Source organism: Rattus rattus, chromosome 1 (assembly GCF_011064425.1).
Source record: "Rattus rattus isolate New Zealand chromosome 1, Rrattus_CSIRO_v1, whole genome shotgun sequence".
NCBI lineage: Eukaryota > Metazoa > Chordata > Mammalia > Rodentia > Muridae > Rattus > Rattus rattus.
The window spans coordinates 167883311-167899791 of NC_046154.1; positions in this window are offsets into that span (position 1 = coordinate 167883311).

Genomic DNA, 16481 nt, shown 5'->3' on the forward strand with positions numbered 1-16481 from the left:
ATACATGACAAGGATTGGTCAGCCACTTGACTTCTTTTATGGATTTTAAGCTTCTTATTGCATTCTGATTTATTTTATGTGCTTATGAATGCTCGTGTATTTGTGTGCCGCCTTGCACACATGAACGACTTACTGGAGTTGGTTTTTGCCTTCCACCATCTGCGTCCCAGAGATGGAACTCAGGTTACCTTGCCAGCAGGTATCTTCCTCTGCTAAGCCATCTTGCTGGCCCTCGACACAGCTTCTTGATGCAGCAACCATGAGATATACAACGCTGTGGTATGAACGAGGTCGCCCCCCAGACTAACAAAGCAGGTGGTGTCCTGGTACGTTACTTATGTCTTAATTAGCTTATTTTAGTAAGTAGAACCTCATTTTACATGTACGGTCTAAAATAATGATTCAAAATATTATAGTAAATACATGAGTTAGGTGTAACTTCGTGGTGGGACTTTTGCCTTGAATATATGAGACCTTGGACTCAACACCCAGCCAGGCAGAAAAACAAACCAAAGCAAAAAATATACTGTAAATCGGTGAAGCAGTAACGTAGATCTTTATTACCACCATTGATTGCTATATGCCATACACATGCATGTGTGCTATGCTTTTATACATCTGGAAGTGTGGTAGGCTAGTTTACACCACCATCCCCATAAACACACAAGGGATATCTACAACGTTACAACTATTACAATGTCTGTTATGATACAGGATGTTTTTCAACTCCGTTGTAATCTTATAAGATCACCATCATACGTACGTGTGGCATGTGCATGCATCGTGAAGACCTAGAATGTTGCCTGGTATACAGTAAACACATCAAAATTTTCCTATTACTATTGTCATACTCTAGAGCATCAGGTTAAAGGTCAATACTTAATGTGAAATCTTCCCTTCTTCTTCTATATCCTCCACCAGAGTTTACTGTATTGAAGTTATGGATTTTACTGACTGGTCCCCCCTTCAGCACACTTCTTCTAACTTTGTCTGGAACCTTCTAAAAGAGGCAAATCCTAATAAATGGCTTCTGAAGATGACCCAGCATCTTGCATGGTCTGCATGGGGTGGGTAGACTCTGATTTGCAAGTTCTTCAGAGGTTCCATCTCAGAATTGATTCTTGTTATCGTGTCTTTCCTGTTCTTATTAAACAGCATCATGATCCCTGGGCATTAGCCCACCCTATTGGACAGATTTTCTGCAGATCAATAAAGATGTACTCTCTTGTAGTGATGCCATGTAGATAAATAGAAGATTTATTAGTCCCTAATAATGAGCCTATAGAATTCTTACATGTATTCTAGTAATTTTGAGCCTGCTATAGAAAGGGCTGTAATTGCTTCTTGAGGAAAATGTTTCTATCCCCCCCAACCCTCCTTTTTAATTCTTTGCCAGTCTCATATAAAGAATTTAAATTATTGGGCTGGTAAGATGGCTCAACGGTTAAGATCACTGACTGCTCTTCCAGAGGTCCTGAGTTCAAATCCCAGCAACCACATGGTGGCTCACAACCATCTGTAATGGGATCTGCTGCCCTCTTCTGGTGTGTCCGACAGCTACAGTGTACTCAGATAAATAAAATAAAATAAATCTTAAAAAAGAATTTAAATTATTTTCACACACACCCATTATCCTCTCCCTTCTTCTACTGAAGTCTCTCTTATGTTTAGTTTCTTAAACTATTTTAAGTACCTAGTGGCACACTGTAGGTTAGCATTGGTATTGGTGGAGGAAAGAGAGTGGTGGGGGAGGGGAAGACAGAAAGGAGAGAGGGAAAGGAAAGGGGTGGGAGGAAGAGAAGATGTCTTGAGATGTCTTCTCATGGAATGTTCTGAAAGAGCAGCCTGGTACACGGCATAGCAGCTGGAGTAACTGTTCTGGTCCGTGTCCCGGAAGGTCACTTCACATGCATTAGCAGTATAGAGTTGACTTGGTGCCTGGTGTTGGACACCTCTGCTGTCTACTGATTCCAGCTGCTGCCGCCGACCCTAGCTGCAGGAGGAATGACTCTGTAGTCCCTCGCCTCTACTGCGCTGGAGCTCACATAACTTCAGGTTGCCATGAGGCCAACTCTTTGGGCACCTGCAGAACTGTGCTTTGTCTCTTACACAAACAAACATGCAAGTTAGGGAGTTGATGTCTTGCCAACCGAAAGAACAGAGAGAAGAGGAGAAGTTGAGAGGGAGGGGAATAGAGAAAGGGTCGAAGGCTCTGAGGAATAGTAACAACTTATTTGGGAATAAGCAGGACTCACTGCACTGAAACTTACATGTTTTCGAAGATGACACCATGTGCATTCAGAGAGGTGGAGGCCAAGGGGAAGTTTGAGGGCTAATGGAGGAAGATTTACAAAAACTGTTTTGAATCAGTCATGCTTGGCTACAGAATAAATAACAAGTGTGGCATCTTTTCAAAGGTAGTCAGGCAGCTGACAGGCAGACATCCTGGATAAAGTTGCCGTGGTCTTAGTACAGGCTGTGTTTCTGGTCTGTTGCAGTGGCTCGAGTTATCAAGCATGTATACACGAGATTCCCCTCCTTTACTTCCTCATGGCTTGATTTATTAGTTTGTTGTTAGGGTTGACAAAAGTGACGCCATGTTGCTTCTGACAACTTTCAGAGTCTTTTTTGTTTTCCACCTCAAGAATTCAGATTGATACCATTTTTATTCCTTTTTCTTTTCTTAGATTTTCTCAAAGTGTTCTCTCTATATGATATATATATACATACATACATATGTGTGTGTGTGTATGGTTCTGTGTTACATAAGATCATGTTTACATACATATTACACATTGAGTATATTTCCCATACTATCATCCTCATTCTCATTTGATGAAAAACATTCCATTGTGTATAGTGTATATACAACACACACACACACACACACACACACACACACACACACACACACACATTTTCTGTAGAAGGGTCCGCCTGGCTGGTCTGGAACTCCCTGTGTAGATCACATTGGTCTTGAACTCACTGAGATCTCTTGCCTCTGCCTCCTGAGTGAGGGTATTATAGTTGTGTGCCACCACATCCAGCTGAACGGGTTTCTCTATCTGCTCTCCTGTTGTTGGACACCCATGTTGGTTCCATGACTTAGCTATTGTGAGTGGTGCTGCATTCACCGTTGAGGCATAAGTGCTTCTATGGTATGTCGGAGTTCTTCAGATAAATATCCTGACGTGGTATAGTTGGGTAACATGGTAGATTAATTTTAACTTTGTGAGAAACCTCCACAGTGATTTCTGTAGTGGTCTCACTGGCTTGCATTCATACCTACAGTGTTCATTCTTTTTTAACCATATCTTCATCAACATTTGTTTGTTGTTGTTGTTGTTGTTGTTGTTATTAGTTGTTGTTTGAGGCAGAGTATTACTGTGCAGCCCTGGCTGTCCTGGAACTAGCTCTGTAGACCAGGCTGGCCTTGAACTTACAGAGATCTGTCTGCTTTCCCCCCATTGTTTGTTTTCTGTTTTTTAAAATTAAAGATAAATTTAATTTCTATGTATACGAGTGCTCTACCTGTATGTACACCTGCATGCCAGAAGAGAGCATCAGATCCCATCCTAGATGGTGTGAGCCAACACGTGGCTGCTGGGAATTGAACTCAGGACTTCTCGAAGAGCAGCTGGGTGCCCTTAACTCCTGAGCCATCTCTCCAGTGCCTTGTTTGTTTCTGTAATGACTGCATTTCTTTTTTTTTTTTTGGTTCTTTTTTTCGGAGCTGGGGACCGAACCCGGGGCCTTGCACTTCCTAGGCAAGTGCCCTACCACTGAGCTAAATCCCCAACCCATGACTGCATTTCTGAATAGAGTGAGATGGAATGTCAGTGTAGTCCTACTTTACATTTCTCTGATGGCTACTAAAGATAAGCATGCTTTCATTTGTCTTCTGAGAACACTCTGCTTGCCTTATTAGCCCATTTATTGATTTGGGTGTTTGATTCCTTCCTCCCTTCCTCCCTTCCTCCCTTCCTTCCTTCTTTGTTTTGAGTTTTTGGAATACATCAGACAGTAATCCTCTGTCAGTATACAGCTAGCAAAGACTTTTCTCTCAGTGTCTTTAAAGGACCATTAAAGTGTATCTTACGGTCTTATCCTCACTTCAACAGAAACTTTCTTAACCAATTCTTAGAATCTGAAAAATGCAGACTCCTACCCTAGTTGTGACAGGATTCCTTACTCTGAAGCTCTGAAGGCAGGGTCTGGCCTATGCCAATGTATTCACTGGTTTTGTGTGTCAACTTGACATGAACTGAAGTTATCACAGAGAAAGGAGCCTCCCTTGAGGAAATGCCTCCAGGAGATCCAGCTGTAAGGCATTTTTTTTTTCAACTAGTGATTGATGAGGGAGGACCCAGTCCATTGTTGGTGGTACCATCCCTGGGCTGGTAGTCCTGGGTTCTATAAGAAAGCAAGATGAGCAACTAAGGGAAGCAAGCCAGTAAGCAACACCCCTCCATGGCTTCCGTATCAGCTCCTGCCTCCAGGTTCCTACCCTGTTTGAGTTCCTGTCCTGACTTCCTTTGGTGATGCACAGCAATGTGGAAGTGGAAGTGAAATAAACCCTTTCCTCCCCAACTTGCTTCTTGGTCACGGTGTTTTGTGCAGGAATAGAAACCCTGACTAAGACAGCCAGGAAGCTTATAGAACCACACAAAGGTGTACATGCTGCTCTTTTCAAGGGGCTCTGTCCTCATGATACTCAGGGGTTTGTTTATTTGGGAGCTTCAAGAAGCTTCTTAAAGAATTTCAGAAGCATGATCAGAATCCTTTCTCTGTAAATAGACAAGTTCCCCGGCCCTCCTGAGAATCATTACACACAAAATTGATACCCATACTATGGAGTATTCATAGTTCGACCATGAAGTCCAAGGAGAGCTCCCCATGAGGTCACTTTACCAGTGCCTGTCCTTCCTAGGAGAACTTTGCATGTGCTCTATTTGTAACCTACCACCACTAGGAAAGCATACCATCTTTAGAGCCTTACAACCTTGGATTAGCTCCTGTTTGTGGGAACGAATCACTTAACATGTATAAAAGCCTGGAGTCCAGGGGCTGGCTGGTTGTGTGTACTTCATAAATAGCTCCTGTTGTTCGCATAGACACGTCTCTTCCATTACCACATCTCTCACAAATCTGTGCTCCACTCCCAAGGTCATTGCATATCCATATTTGCTCAAGTTTCTTCTCTTGCAACTTTGGCTCCTTGCCAATCACTTACCACTTGTCACCCAGCCAAACGTAACTCTGTAAGGTGCGGCACGTAAGTCTTCACTGTCCCTTCGTGATGGGAAGACAATGTCTGGCGATTGTGTCCTTCCCAGAAGTAATGCGACCGCAAGGAGACATTGCAAATAAAACAGCCGAAGCTCCCTGGTGGAATGTGAATCAAAGTCCTATTAATACTTTACTAAACATCCAACAGGACAAGAAAACAAAGGGCAATTGAGGCAAAGCCATGAGGTTTTTCAGGTTATTATCACAAGAGGCCAATTGTCAGCCAGATACGAGGTGGAGACTCCTCACCCGAGTGTTGTGTTTCAAAAAGGGTTTCCCAGTTGCGTTCACACAGAGCCTTTACCACAGCCAGCAAGAACGCCCATGCTTATTCTTAAAAAACGACACCAACAAACCAGCCTTTTGTACTTATAGTTTCTGAGAGCTGAATCTTTTGTCTGGGTCAATCGGGATGAGTAAAAGCGGCTTGTGACGTGTCGCTGTGCCTGACAAGGCAATCCTTCCCTGAGCCATCGGTAAAGAACCTGACTTAGCTGCACTGAAGTGCAGCCCCTGTTAGGGTGTCCCGGGTGGTGATGAGGAATAAAGTCAGGGCTCCTAGGCTAGCTAGCAGCCATGAGCTGGAGGCTGATTTGTCAGTGGGAGAAGCTGGACACTGGTCTCAGGTGAATTGTTTCTACCCGGAGTCTGCTTTGTACTGGACACATGGTTTAGACTATTTATGGAATCTCCTTGAGTCCATTTGAGTCCCCGTCTTCTGTGACATGAAAATAATACTGTCTACTTTGTAGAGCCACCATAGGAGTAAATGAAAAGACAAAATATCTGGAATACAACAGGCATGTAAGCATTCTTTGTCTCTTCTTGAGGCACGGAATATAAAAGCAGTTATGTTGTTCCCAGAATCATAGTCTCTCTCTGTCTCTCTGTCTCTCTGTCTCTCTCTCCCTCCCTCCCTCCCCCTCTCCCTTCCCCCTCTTCCGATTCCCCTCCTCCTCCATCTCTATCTCTATCTATCTCTCTGTCTCTGTCTCTCCCCCTCCCTCCCTCCCCCTCCCCTCCCCCCCTCTTCTGCTTCCCTCCTTCCCCCTCTATCTCTATATCTATCTATCTCTCTCCCCTCTTCCTATCCCTCCCTCTCCTCCTCCCCTCCCCCCTGTGTGTGTGTGTGTGTGTGTGTGTGTGTGTGTGTGTGTGTGTGTGCAGGTGTGAAGAGACCAGAGATAGATGTCAGATGTCTTTACCATTCTGTACCTTTAAAAAAAAATTTTTTTTTTTTTTGAGACAGGATCTCTCACTGAACTGGAAAGTCACTGATTTGGTGAAGCTGACTGGCCGGTAGTTTAAGCAGCTGCCTGTCTCTACTGTATCCACTCCCCCAAGCACTGTGGCACAGATGTCCATTTCCACACCTGGCTTTTACCCTTGTTCCTGGAGATCTGAACTCAGGTCTTCACTTTGAATAGCAAGCACTTTACCAACTGAGTGTTCTCCCACCATAGCTTGTCTGATTCTTGCAGTCTTTTAGTGGTTGAAATATTTTCATCTTATTAAAATTCAAAATATCTTTGTGGCATAAAAATTAGAACATTTATATAAGCACAAAGAAAACTAAAAGTTACACAAAATTCTAATACAGTCCCCTTGGGTATATTGTTCCAGAACTTTTCCGTGATTGTATATACCGATATATTATTTTTAAAATATCATCGTATAATATTTATTAATTATTATACAATATGCTCTTTAAATTTTCTAATACATTATCGTTATCATCATCATCATCATCATCATCATCATCATCATCATCAATTATTGGAAACTGTACTGGTTTGAATGAGACTTGTCCCTATAGGCTCATAGACTTGAATGCTTGGTCACAAAGAAGTGCACTATATGAAAGGAGGTATGGCCTTGTTAGAGGAGGTGTGTCACTTGTGATGGGCTTTGAGGTTTCAGAAGCCCAAGCCAGGCCAGGAGTCGCTCTCCCTTCCTGCTGCCTGTGGATGCAGATGCAGAACTGTCATATATGTCTACACTACCATGTCTGCCTGCATCCTGCCATTGTCCTGCCATGATGCTAATGGACTAAACCTCTGAACCGCGAACAAGTGTCAGGGTAATTGTCTATTGTTACTGATTTACACCTGAATTTTGATGTCCTTTCCTAGAGAAAGGGCACGCGGCTTCTTCAAGAAACAGAAACAGTAAGGTCTTCAAATCTTCTTGAAACAATTTTTTTCCCTTTTAGACTATAAAAACAGGAGAAAATGTATCCCTTTGTACTTAAGAAGGTGAAAAAGAATTGTCACTAGTTATTTTTATGCATCCTGACTCCTACACTAGAGAACAAAGTAAGGGAAAGTGAAAGTTTCCATTCATCTCTCTGAAAGTAACAAACAAAGGTTACTCTTCAGGAACTCAAGCAACTTAGTGTTATGGTGGAATGTTGGCCCTAGCATGAGAATGGAGGCTGTGCTGGTCATGTTTGCTTATTTCTCAGTGAGGGAGGTGATAGGGAACCAAGCAGGGAGTGTGTCTTTTGACTTGCTTGCAATGTCTTTTGTCCTTAATGTTTTCCTCACTGAAATCCCACTAGATCCAGCACCGCAGTGCCCCAAGATATCTGGTAGATACCTTAATCTCAGTCAGCAAAACCTCTCACCCGCTCTGCTCCATCCCATGTCACACTGCCGATGGCCTCTCTCTGAGTCTGGCAGCAATCTGTCCACCCATCCAGTTCCCAAGGCAGGCTGCCACCATGCCAGAAATATACATCTCAATTCCATGGCGGCTAGTGTCCCAGCCGCCACAAACTCTCTTAAACTTAATTCACCACACGAAGAGCACACAACACAATAACCTCTGATCTAATTCATAAGATATAATTGCCCACCTAAACATACAAAGTCCTATACACATCCATTCCTTAAGAATATTACTAACAGGGTTGGGGATTTAGCTCAGTGGTAGAGCGCTTGCCTAGGAAGCGCAAGGCCCTGGGTTTGGTCCCCAGTTCCGAAAAAAAAACCAAAAAAAAAAAAAAAAGAATATTACTAACAACCTATAAATACACAGAGAGGAATCTTAACGTCAGCCTCCATGCTCTCTTGAGCCTTCCTCCTCCCGTTCCATTCTCCTCCTCTTCCCTCAAACTTTCCTCTTGCCCATCCTTCTTCTCGTCAGGCCTTGCTCTATCTTGCACCTGCCTCACCTGCATAGTGACATCATCCCACACTTCCCAATAGACGATAAAGCCCTATCATGGGCAAAATTTCACCCTGACTTTCCACTCTAGTTATATAATGTTAGCACAAAGTATAGAATTTCCCCTTGGCCTCTTGGGTGAAACTCGGGCTAAAAGAGTGACCCATCTGTTTATAGGAAACCCCTATTCTCATTATCATCAAATAAATATTTCACCTCCCCTCATCAAATAAATATTTGTGTTCTAGATGCTATTTTAAATGTACAGGTACCATGGCAAATACGACAGGCATATTTCGTCTTTCTGCACAACCTATTACTTATTAACTTAGACAAATCATCATTAAGGAATATAAATTTATTATTGCTGACCCCAAGCTTCTCCCTCGAGAGAAATGTGAGGGAAGCCTAACTAGGGACAATAATATCGTTACTAAGTCATTCAGTATTATCAATTCACTTAAAGATTCAAATGGGCAGGAAAACCTTGTTGTGTTAGTTTTTGTCAACATGACACACTCTTGGACGTACCTGGGAGGAGCCTCCATCAGATTGGCCTGCAGGTAAATCTGTGGGGCATTTTCCTTCTCTCACTGTCTCTGTCTCTCTGTTCCCATACCCCCCCCCACACACACTTTGTTTTGTTTTGAGACAAAATCTTATGTAGACCTGGTTGGCCTGGAACTTAATCTGTAGACCAGACTGGTCTCGAACTTGCAGAGATCCATCTGCCTCTGCCTCCCAGAAGGCCGAGTTTAAAAGGTGGCCTCTAGGACATTTTCTTGATGAATTAATGTGGGAAGGCTCACAGTGGAAAGTGTCGCCCCTAGGAAGGTGATCCTAGGTTGCCTAAGAAGGCAGGCTAAGCAGGCCTAGGCGAGTGAGCCTGGTAGCAGCCAAGTAACCCCTTCTTCCCCAGACTGATTTCGGTCATGGTATTTATCATAGCAACAGAAAAGCAAATGAAGACACTTGTTTAAAAGTTAAATATGGTCTCTATACAGAGACAAAGCCTAATGTCTTCGTTTTGTTTTGTTTTTGAGGAAGGGTCTCACTGTGTAGCTCTGGCTCTCCTGGAACTCAGTCTGCAGACCTCAGACATACAGCTCTGGCAGTGTATGCCTCCTGAGTGTCAAGACTCAAAACCTATTACTATCCATTTGTCTATCTGTCTGTCTATCATAAAATATTATTTTATGCATATGAATATTTTGCCTACGTGTGTGTGTATCCAACTATATGCCTAGTGTCTGCGGAGAGGTCATAAAAGAGTGTCAGATTTCCTAGGATTTGAGTTTTAGATGGTCGTGAGCCATCATGTAGGTGCTGGGAGTCAAACCTGGGTCCTCTGCAAGAACATCAAGTACTCTTAACTGCTGAGCCTCTTTTCCAAGCCCCTCAAAGCCTACAGTTTTAGCCAAATTTAAACGTGAAATACAAAGACACCCAAACCGTTCTTGTTTGCACATTACCTCTCCCATGGAAACATGCCCAGTCACAGGGCTGAAGGCTGGCTCGCTTTTGCTGTTAAAGATATCCTTTATAGAGTTGTTGGGAGAATTAGGCGAGGTAACCCTTATAAAGAGCCTAACCAGAGGCTGGAATTTAGAAAGGCTTCTGCCCTGCCCTTTCTCCCTCATGAACGCGGTGAGAAAAAGTCATGGCCATAGAGTCCCACAGTTAAGACTTTGAAAACTCGCTAATCTCACATGTGACATTTCTAAATCTCATTTTGAATGCATATATGGACATATATGTTTGTGCACATTTGTGTACAGGTCTGTGTGGAGGACTAAGGACAAGCTCAGATGCCTTACCTTGTATGTCCATTTCCTTTGAGACAAATTAGCCTAGCTGTCTTGAGTTAGGCCAGACTGACGGTCTAGCATGTGTAACAACAGTACCTTCTATTCTCTGTGGTAATTATTGTCTTGGAGGCTACTGTTTCAGTCTGTTAACCTAGGCCTAGCCCTGGAAGCTTCTAGCCTCTGTACAACTTATCTAGGCCTAGACTGTTTTCAGCCTCTGAGATTTGCTGCTGAAAAAGCTCACCCTTTTCTGTTTTTTTTTTTCTGAACTTTGGCTGGCTGGTTCAACTCAGCTGTTATGGCTCAAACATCCTTCAAGCAGACTGATTCAATCTGGCTTCTCCTGAATTGCTCTGCTTGACCTCAAACTACCTCTGTCAATCTGTTCTAAATTTCTGGCTCCTTCTCATTCTTTGGCTTGTTCTGTCTTCACCTGTGTCTAGCTTTTTTCTCTTTGCAACCTGTCTCTGTAAAACTGTCCCAGTGAAACTGCCTGCTCTTTCTCTCTTCCCTGCCTCTCAAATAGCTTCTCTTTCTTCTCTCTTACTGTGAGAGTTAGGCACATACTATTCTGTCAGATCTTTCTCTGATTCCTCACTTTTTCTGCCACTCAATTGGACATCATTTTTAAACATGGGTGCTTCCTTCTACAAACTAATTTCACCTTCATCGTTTGGGATTAAAGGTGTGTGCTAAGGGCGTGTCTGTGTTCCAGTCAGACGGATTAAAGGTGTGTACTAAGGGCTGAGCCCTACAACTAGAAACAGGTTTTTGTTTTGTTTTGTTTTGTTTTTTTTTTTTTTTCTTTTTTTCAGAGTTGGGGACAGAACCCAGGGCCTTGCGCTTGCTAGGCAAGCGCTCTACCACTGAGCTAAATCCCCAACCCTAGAAACAGGTTTTTTCAGTAAACAACACAGCCTCTGCGTTTAGCATATTCAACTAGCCTGCAATAAGCATGTTTCAGTGGTCCTCTTGTGTCTGCTTCTGCTATGCTGGGGTACAAGTGTATACACGCTTGGCCCTTTTATGCAGTTCTAGGGATTGAACTCAAATTCTCACAAGGAAAACCTTATTGACTGAGTTCCCTCTCCAGCCCATCTAGTTTGCACTTTAAACTTTTCATTGACTTTCTAAAATTTTGTTTTGTTTGTGTATGTACAGTGTGTATGCAGTGTGTGTGTGTGTGTGTGTGTGTGTGTTCATGTGGTGCACGTGTGATGGGATACCATATACTTTGTCTTTTATATGGGTCTTGAGGGTCAAAATTCAAGTTCCCACTCTTGGGTGGTGACTGCTTTACTCACTTAACCATCTCCCTAACCCCTCAGCTATCTTTTTTAAAAAATATGACATTTCTTTGTTGTTGTTTTGAGACAGGGTTTCTCTGTGTAGCCCTGTGAGCCGAACTCACTGTGTAGGCCAGGTTGGCCTCGAACTCAGAAAGATCTGCCTGCCTCTGCCTTCTGAGTGCTGAGATTCAAGGCATGAATCACTATGCCCATCCCAAATATGACATGTTTTTTGAGTTAAGGAATGTCAGCAGTTGCAGAGTAAATTTAAAATAAATGTTCAAAAAAAAAACAAAAAAAAAAACAACCAAACACCATAAAAAGAAAGAAAGAAAAAGAAAGAGAAAAGAAAACAAAAACCCCCCAAAAAACAAAACAAAAACAAACCCCAAAAACCCACTGAATAATGTACCACTTATGTATTTTTTGTGAATTAATGCTTCAGCTAATAACTCTTTCTCGTTTTTTTTTTTTTTTTCTTTTTTTCGGAGCTGGGGACCGACCCCAGGGCCTTGCGCTTCCTAGGCAAGCACTCTACCACTGAGCTAAATCGCCAACCCCTGCTTCTTTCTTAATCCTGAGTCTGAAGGGCATAGTTATTGAGCAGGAAGCTGGCCTCTTTTATTTACATCCTCTTTTTTTTTTTTTTTTTTTTTTTTTAGGAGCTGGGGACCAACTCAGGGCTTTGCGCTTGCTAGGCAAGCGCTCTACCACTGAGCTAAATCCCCAACCCCTATTTACATCCCTCTTAAAATGCAAACATCTTTGCTTACCTTGCCTGTGTAAGGCCCTAGGTTCAATCCCCATTACTGCCAAAAAAAAAAAAAGTTTTAAATTTAAAGATGGTGTTAGTTACCTAGGATGACATCATAAGTTGTCCCAGATGAGGCATATTAAGCAACAGAAATGTATTTCTTTATGGTCCTGGAGGCTGGACATTTGAGACCAGAGCATTGGTAGGTTTGGTTTCTTCTGAGGTCTTCCTCCTTGACTTGTGACAGCTGCACCTTCTCCCTGCGTCCTTGCTCAATCGTTTTCCCGAAGGCATGCATTTCTGGAGCCTGAGGAAACTGGTGATTTCCTCATTTTCTGAGCACACGAGTCAGACTGGGTCAGGACCCACCTGTCCGGTCTCAGTTAACTCAACAACAGCTTTGAATGTCCAGCCTTATAAGCCATCGGATTCGGAGGTCCGATGGTTGGGGTTGCAACATATGAACTTGAGGAAGAAAGAACTCAGCCCATACCTTGTTGTGGTTTGCCCAGAAGTTATCTGTATTTTGATGCTAATTCCACTGCCCCAAGGACAGCTGCCCAGTCACATACTCAGGAATCAGGTGACTTCACCAGAACCACCTTCCCATTGAATTTGTAAGGGGCAGGTACAGGATAGAAGGAGGCCTGTCATTGGAGGAGAAGGAAGGATGAGCGGGAAGAGGAGGAGATAGAGGAGAGAGGAAGAAACAGGAGGTAGGAGAGAGAAGCCATGGCAGGACAATATGGCAGGTGACGTTAAGATTCTGCTCTGTGTATTTACAGGTTAAGATTCTGCTCTGTGTATTTACAGGTTGTTATCAATGTTCTTAAGGGATGGATGGTACTGGGCTTTGTATGTTTAAGTGGGCAATTATATCTTATCAATTGGATCTGAGATTATTGTGTTGTGTGTTCTTTTATGTGAGGGTTTGAGTGTAGGAAAGTGTGCGGCTGGGATGTGTTTCTGCCCAGATATCTAGCAGATATCTTGGGGCACCGCGGTGCGGACCCAGCGGGATAAAAGACAACCATACTTTTTATTTTTATATTTTTACAACAACAACACCTGACGATGGACAAAATAAACTCCGTGTCACTTAGAAATGCAGCTTCCGGAGGCTGGAGAGACGTCTCAGTGGTTTAGAGCACTGACTGCTCTTCCTGAGGTCCTGAGTTCAGTTCCCAGCAACCACATGGTGGCTCACAACCATCTGTAATAAGATCCGAAGCCCTCTTCTGATGTGTCTGAAGACAGTGACATTGTACTCACATATGTAAAATAAATAAATCTTTAAAAAGGGGGAAATGCAGCTTCTGTTTTAAGGGCAATGGTATATCAACGTGTGGCAGCAGACCAAACGATTAAACCCCATTTCTTAAATATCTGAAAGAATTAGAGTGGCATCATTTTCTTTGACCTGAATCTCAGCCATACTCTCACAAACATGCTAGGAACTGTTGTCAAAAATAACACGCTCCTCGTTTGGGGCACTTGTTATTAAGTATTAAGTTTTTGCAAGTGTCTCAGGGCTCCTAAGCTCAACTGGGACCTCTAATATTCCTGGGTTAAATTTCGTTCTTCCCCAAATTCATATGCTGATGTTGTAATCCCTGGATTGTTCTCTTGATGGATGGGCTCTCATGTACTCTGATGGGCGAGCCTTTAGTGTCCTGTGGCTGCCAGCCATCAATGGCGCTGCCTCATAGCTGTGCCATTTCAGCTCATGGTTACATTTTTACCTGGGATTTCCCCTTGCGTATTATCTCTCTTATGTTCCTGTGTCCCAATTTCCTTTTCCTTACAAGGACACTAGGCTTCGGATCAGTGTCTTCCCCTTGGCAGTATGGCCTCATTTTGGCGTGGCTACTTTTCCAAGGACACTAAGTATCAACTTCCTGCTGCTATAAGAAATCACAAACTAGGTAATTTATTAATAGCTGAAGTTTATTTCTCATGTTCCAGAGGCTGGAGGTCAAAGAAAGCAGCACCAGAAGAATTGATGCCTGGTTACTTATGTGCCATTTTGTTATGACGTCCTCATGCCACAGAAAGAGGCAGAGGATACCAGGGACTATCAAGTCTCTCCTAGTCTGTTTGTAATGTTCTAATACCATCCCCAGCAGCAGAACTTTCAAAGCCTAATGTCCCCCTAAAAGCCTCACCTCTTCACAGGACTGCACTGGGGCTTACGTCATCTCCAACCCTGAATGGAGTCACATGCACAGTTCACTAGGGCTTAGGGCCTGAGCATTTATGGGATACAAGTCAACCCATAACACATAGACAGACAATCCACCCTCCACCCAGCACCCACTACACAAACTTACAACGCTTAACTAGGCCTGCTTCAACCTGTACACTTCCTGAATCAACAGCCTAATTTTCAACACTACATCTTGTTCAAAGACCTGCAAGTGTTTTAGATAAAGCAAGCGTTTGTAGTTTGCCCCATGCTATAATATCCCCCCTGGGTCTATATTGTCTAGTTATAATGCCTGATAGCCGTAGGAATTTTGTGTTACGCTGCTGAGTCTGGAGTTAGAAGGTAGAAGTAAGGATAAAGATGGGCGGAAACTCAACTAAAGCAAAACTTTGCATATGAAGAAGATAGGGAAGGACTTGAAATCAATTCCAATGCCGAATAAAACATATGGTATCTGTAAATTATAGTGGATATCACTTGAGGACTACCAAGGGAAGCCAGCCACCGAGATAGGAACATAGGAGGAGACTGTGCGTGAAGGTTGTAACTTAGTATTTAGTATGCTGAGTTTCATATGTCCTTTAGATGGCTGAATGGCTGGTGCTCAGGAAAGAGGTACTGGTGTAGATTTAGAACTATGTACTTAGTATTTAAGATGTAAGTGTGTGGTTCCACATTTCCACATGTATAAACATGGAGGTCAGAGCTCAATGCTGAGTATTGTCCTCAATCATTTGCATTTTTTTTGGGGGGGATGGGGTCTTTCTATGAACCTAGAGCTCACTGATTTAGCTAGACTGGCTATCCATCAAGCTCTAGCATCCTCCTGTTCCCATTTTGCCAGTGCTGGGATTACAGGCTCATACCATGGTGCCAGCTGTCCTATGTGTGTGTGTTGGGGATCGAACTCAAGTTCTTATGCTTGAGCAGCAAGCACCTTAGCAACTGCTCTATCCCCCCCAGTCCCAGAAACCATTATTTTTCCTGAAGTAGCAGAGGACCATGGTGAATGATACTCATGGCTGTCTGTGATTCGTTTCTCCGTGGAACCAGAGATAAGTGTTAACTACCTTTGGGCAGAGTAGTAATAACAACACATCCTGCCCTCAGAGTCAGAGTTGGATGAAAGTCAAGAGCAGAGATTAAAACCAACGCCAAGACGAGGGAAGCAAAACCAGTAAAAGGCTGAGGGAAAGTTGGTCATTTATTTTTCCAGTGATCATTTGTTAGATGTCCCTCATACATTAACTTGGAACTTGTGGACTGCCTGAATTATAAATCAGTTTATGTGGAAACCTTATGCAAATACCGTAACCCGAGACTAACAGGATAAGGCTCAGAGTTCAGGTATATATTTCACTTCCCTCAGAATCACAACAAAGAACAGTGCGAGGGAAAGCCAGCTTCTGCTGGATTTAGAAATAAAGCTCTTAAGGATTTGAACAAGGGAGGCCTCTAAATAGTTACGGGCTTTGTGGATGTAGTATCAAGGGAAATTTAGTGCGCATGCATGGATTAGCAGTGGACCAGCACATCACGTGTATATAAATGACATCAATTTATATCATGTATATCAATGTATATCATTGCTGTGATAAAATATTTGACAGCATGAGGGAGGATGGTTTATTTTGGCTTATGGTTCCAGGGTACAGTCCATCAAGTTAGGGATTAAAATTAGGCCTGCAGGAAGAAGCACAAGACTGCAACTATCATTGTATTTTGCGGGCATCATTGCATATTCGGTCAGAATTCAGAGAGAGAGATGAATGCTAAAGGGACTTCTTTGCGTGTGGTTCAGGATCCTAAGACCATGTAATGGTCTTGCACACATTGAGGTGGGTCTTCTCTCTGTTAGTCTAATTGAGGTGATCCCTCACACTCGTGACCAGAGACTTGTCTCTTCTGGTGATTGCAAATCCTGTCAAGCTGGCCATCAGTTATTAGCCCTCACAGAAGGAGACACC